This window comes from Dysidea avara, chromosome 12 (genome assembly GCF_963678975.1).
Source record: "Dysidea avara chromosome 12, odDysAvar1.4, whole genome shotgun sequence".
NCBI classification, from domain to species: Eukaryota; Metazoa; Porifera; class Demospongiae; order Dictyoceratida; family Dysideidae; genus Dysidea; species Dysidea avara.
This window is the reverse complement of record NC_089283.1, coordinates 22,174,076-22,180,308: the sequence shown is the minus strand read 5'-3', so window position 1 is coordinate 22,180,308 and position 6,233 is coordinate 22,174,076.

Sequence of the window (6,233 nt, the reverse complement as noted above, 5' to 3'; positions counted from 1 at the left end):
TGAAGTAGCAAATAGACTAGTCACCTCTTACTAGTGTCTCACTGTTGTTTTTGCCATTTTGGCCTTTTCAGATGGTTGTGAAGTCATTAAAAGTGGATGTCGTATACAACAGCAACATAATACTTATTTTTAGAGGTGCTTAGTACGTACGAAGGTTCTGGGTTAGCTATTTGACTTTGGTTCGCTTTGGTTTCAAGTGAATTTGTAATAAATGCTAGTAAAATGTGCTTATTTTCATGAGTTTATAAACTGATCTTGGCCTGACAAAGTTTAGTAGCTAGTTATTTCAATCAGAAGTATGGCTGGCTCCTCCACAAGGTGAGGGGGAGGGGGGGGCCCCAAATGCCCCATCCTGGATCCGCCATTGGTCGCTATTGAAAAATCATTCTGAAAATTTCTTTTACATGATATACAGTTAGTTTTACTTGTGTTCTTTTGGAAATAAGACATTGATTCAAGTATATAAAATTTTAAACATCTTTAAAATCAACAGGCCTACAGCATCTGGGGGCCGTACCCTTGCAGACCCCTGCATACTGCCTGGGTTCTGTATTTGATCAAGCTCAACACATATCCATATTTTCCTCAGTAACTTTACAAACAAAATGTGACCATGCACTAATACTGTACATGTCCCTTCTTATAATTAAGGGCAGAGTTGGGGATAGTTACTTCAAAAAAGTAACATGTACTAGTTACTTTTATCCCATGTAACTTAGTTATAGTTACTTTTTAAATGTAACTGATCATCTCGTTACTAGTTTCTTTCATAAATAAGTTACACTTGTTTATTAACTTTTGTAATATGGTTATTTTGCCCAGAGCAAGGGAGAAGAGAACTATATATAATAATTATACACAGTAAAAACAAACTAGTGAAGGTCACTGCTAATGTCTGGCACAATACTCACTATTTTTGTGTAGTGACGTTCAATACTAATTTTGTAATGAATGTCACCACATGTAGTGATATTCACTACTATGTAGTGAGAGTCACTACAAAAGAGTAGTGAAGGTGCACGGTCACTACAAAAGTGGTGAACATGTAGCACAAAAATTGAAAGTGCTCTTGCCTTTTTTAAAAAGCATAATTACCTATAGTTGCAATGTAACTATTGTAACTTAGTTACTTTTCAGGCAGTTGCAACTAGTTACTTGTTACAAAGCAAGTTAAATATTACTAGTTACTTGTTAAAGTACCTAGTTATATAACTTAGCTACAAAGTAACTAGTTACCCCCAACTCTGTGTAAGGGGATGCATATGTGAGTTCTTTACACAACATGAATGAACTATAGCAAAAATTCCCTACCATAAGACAAGTGGGGACTTGTCCTCTCCTGGTAAAAAGAAAACTTTTTGATATCAGTCACAACATAGTTTGGCCACAGTTGGATTATTATTTAATTCATTACGTATAACTATAATCTGGAGGTTGTAGCATCAGACCCCTTGAAATTTGGCAAGTTAACCATAGTACTTTGTGTCCTGTATAACAGTGTTAGTATACCCACTGTATTGGTTGCATGAGCCATTTACCCTGTTAGCATTGCCTCTTGTGAAATCCTAGATGTGCTCCTGTTTATGTGAAATTTACTGAAATTCCACAAGTGTTACATAGTATTGATATTTCCTTTACTTTTATCCCAATTAGTAATAGACATATCCTATATACTAATAACTATATAATTCTAACTGCTAAACTGATTTTAGTATACTGGTACCTAAATTTCATTCAATTATAGCTAGTAACAGGAGTTCATAAGTGCTGCAACATGCCTTCAGCCTTAATACTCCTGCTAGTAGTGAGTTGCTATGCACAATTTCTTGGTACACATGAACACAAGTCAAGTGTTACATTTAAGGTATATATTGTTGTGCTAAGGATGTGGATTGGTTTAGATGATTGCTGGAACTAGGCAACTATATCTATGAACTTAATATTATATTGTTTCATATAAACTCTTTAAAAATCACTTATCATATGGACTCATTTCAGTGGCAAAAAAAAACTGTGTTTATGACAAATAGATCTAACCTGAGAGTGGGGAGGAGTATTTGTTGCACATATGTATAGTTGAAACTAAACAATTTTTTGTTTATTAAAGTATCGTTTTATGCTCTATATTGTGATTGTCCTAGCAGTTAAAATGAAGAGCTGAGTGACAAAGAGTCAGTTGGTAAGCTGGGAAGGGCTGATGGAAGCTATAGGAGGATCTGGGAAGGAATGTTTTGAAAAATAGCTGTGATGAGATATTATATGGAGAGAAGTGATTGAGATCCAGGAGTATTGTAATTGTAAGGAAATATATAGCTAGTGGATGAAATGAAACATAACTATAGTAGTTAGCTAGCTACATGGCAAGGTTGGTTTTGAAAGCAATTTGTAGAATAACTGACTGCATGGGTGGACTATAAAAGAGATAAATTAAAACTGACTAGCAGGTTGTTTTGTAAGCAACACCATCTGATCAACTCCTGCATTACCACACTGCACTTAATGGGAGCTATATATCTAAGCAGGGAGTCAATCAATGTTATTACATGAACTCAGTGCACACATCACTTTATAGGTCATTTTACTATTGTGTTGCTTAGTAACCTGCAGCTGTTCTGTATAAATGTGTTGTACCCATGTGCTTTTATCAGTTGTGCTCAAATCAAACTTAAGTGGTCATCCAGTCAGTCAACAAACACACACCTTCAACAGCAAGTGGACCAAATAATAGAAGAGTTTAGTTAAACAATTATCTCAAGATTGGATCTTGAGGCTCTAGTCAGTCAACTAACTACTTGAGTAGCTATAGACTGTAAAGACATAATACATATGTAGCATTATGACTTTGTGCTATTCTGTGGTGCCTCTTGCTATTTTAGTACACCCACAACATATATATTTACAATGCACACTTGTGTCACTTACAAGTGTACTTTTGGCAACTATAGTCCCTTGTATTAGCCCCTGACTCACTTCACCAACAACTTAATGCTGATCTATACCTATCACATCCTATAGTATACTCATAATATTATTGCTCCTGCCAACTGATTCCATCCATATAATTATGTAACTTTGATCAACTGTAGTTGATTGATTGATTGATTTTGTTTAAGCTCTTGCGTTCGGCTATAAGCCATTCTTCCACGCAGTAGCATACATACAAGTACATACAATTAATGCACCTATCAATGTCAAGCCCCACCCCTGGGTCCCCAGCCCATACACCTATACTGGGGATTTGATATCTACATCTTGCCCCACCTATGGGGATTTTGATGGTGGCAGTTTGCTGAACCAAAAAGAGGTAAATCAAACTATATAGAAACCTCTCTTTCAAGGTGAGGTTTTCACAAGCTGAAGCTTCTTCGTCCCAATGCTGGATTGCGGTAGTATTGTTATATAATTGTACAGTTGTAGCTAATCTGTACATGTGTAGTGATCTGTTGTAAGTTTCTCTTGCTGTGGGTATAGTCACAGTCACAGGATTTTAATGCTGGGATCCGTGGGCGTGTGTCCCTAAGAAAGTTTTTGAGTACAAATGTTCAGCTATTGAAATTTCAGTTGCGTAATTAGAAATGTAAGAAATATTATTTTAAAGGCAGTGGTTACTGAACCAAAAGTCGGTGCAATAACGCCGGGGCTATTGAACTGACAGTCACGTGACACTTATGAAATGGACTTTTATGGGCTATAAGAAGGGCCAACTAATTCTAAACAACAAACTAAACATTAGAGTGGTCGATGACATGAATCTAGTCTGTTTTAATAATCACGTGACCTGTCATGCCATAACCGGTCCCCCCGGACCTGTTATGGCTGCCGCAGGTGGTCCCCCCGGACCATCTATGGCGCTTTAGTTGGTCCGGCCGGACCATCCACGGCGCCATAGTTGGTCCCCCCTTGCCACAGTTGGTCCCCCATGCTAACAATGAATGGCCGGCCGGACCATTTGCAGCAGCAACTATTTGGTCCGACCTATGGCCCAAGCTATGGCCAACATTCTTGCCACGACTGCCCCGTCGAACTGATGCATCTTTTCTCAGCATTCCCAGCTAGCTAACTTTTTGTAGAGAACAGCATCATCCATGAGTCGCCATTCTTGGCTTATTTCAAGGGGAGACCAACTATGGCGCCATGAATGGTCCGGCCGGACCAACTAAAGCGCCATAGATGGTCCGGGCATAGGACCACCTATGGCAGCTATAACAGGTCCAGGGGACCGATTATAGGGGTCTGGTTGTGGCATGACACTCCTCTCCCACCCATCCCCCAGCTCAGTCACTCAGTGGCATAGTGACTCCCTCTTCCCTTGCCACAACTAGCTATGCCCTTCGTGTTGCTATTCAAGCTAGTATATATAGCAATAGCCAGATCATCCAAGGTGCCATTGTTGTCCCAGCCTTTGTCACAACTATGCCCTTCATTAGTGGTAATGGCAGGTCCATACAGAGTTGGTCCCCCTTGCTACAATAGCAAACAACCTCTGATTAGTTTATCTAAGGATGCATGTATTCTCCTGGTATCTGCCGGCAACTTGTTACTGTATTCCCAGGTTAATTAATGAAAAGAACATAATATTCAGTATTGGCCACATTAAAACTTCTGACTAGTTTCCTAATAGCTAACTACTGAAATATACAATTGTTACAAACATACAGTGTACTGTATTATTGCAGAATATCTAGCTACAATGCAGGGGCGGATCCAGGGGGGGGGGGGGGGGGGGCTTTGGGGGCTGAAGCCCCCCCTTCATATTTAGGCTTTACTTGATCAATATGCTGAGTATTATAATGAAATTTTGTCTTAGCATAGTTATATGATCACTAATAATACAAATACTCATAAAACCACCTTATAAAAATCTTTCCAAGGTATTATCAGTGGATTTATGCTAAAGTTTATGCAACAAGGACTCGGATCAGCGTTGGAGGTGTACAAGATCGAGATACTCTAATAGAGCAGTCAGCTAACTACTCTAATAGAACATTCACTGGAAACATGTAGTTATAGTTCTGTTATGGAATTTTTCCAAATCTACCTGCAGCTATGCATACAATGAAGTGCATTGGTCTGTTTAAAGTGCTTCATTCATCTACTTGTGCAGTTTATATGTATGGCAATACTTAATTCAGGTACACAATTTCCATTGAAAATGCTCTCAGATTCAATTGTTCAAGTTTCAAAATTTTCCACTTTCAACATTATTATTATTCTAACATGCACCTATTCAGTGTTGTGCAATTGTGAGAGGGGTGCATCATGTACTTGGTTGTCTGTAACCTACCCAAATTTTTCCATTAGCAAAATGCTTCAGAGAGCCATACCTACAATCTAAAGGCAGTATATAAAATATCTACAGGCAGAAAATATTATGAATTTTATGTGGAAATGTCTCCAAATTGCAGTATTTTAGCATCTATTTTTCAAAATTTTTCCTGGGGGGGCATGCCCCCAGACCCCCCTAGTTCCAGCATGCTTCACACATCTCTACCCAAGAGATTAGTACCTTGAGTTAGCCCCCCCTTTTATAAATCCTAAATCCGCCCCTGCAATGCCATTATATACAGAACAAAGATTATAAAAATTCATAGGTACATTGTTTAGTGCAACAGGCCCCACAAAACTTTTTACATGCTGCTTCTTCAATAGTGTATGACTTCCTTCCTTTACGACTCTTATTAACACAAGTCAGGTGAAACCACCAATCACAGTAGTCACATCTTATCTATAAATCCACAATCAGTGATCAGTTATGTATAAGAAAACTATAGCTATCTTACCCAATTGTTTCCTTCATCTTCAGTTGAATCACACATTCCGCAAGCCCGACAATAATTTAGTAGTGGTTCTACGAAAGATGCTCATACCATACAAGTAAATAAGCAAAACAATGCATTTACCTGAAGCATCTAGCAATGTAATAGCCATACTCTTTCTTGTGTCATTTATGTTACTTATCGTGTTGGGAAGGGGATTCTGTGTTATGCATTCTGCGAACTTCATAAGAGTAGCTATATAATAAACTTAATGTACTGGAAGCAGTGGCGGATCCAGGATGGGGCATTTGGGGCAAATGCCCCCCCCCCCCCCTTCAAGAAATTGCATACAAGATCGATATACTCTAATAGAGCAGTCAATTACTCTAATAAAGCAGTCACAATGTTCATGAGGCAGTGTAGCTTACCTATGAAGCTACAAATAGGATTTTATTTTACATAACAGACGTGATATAG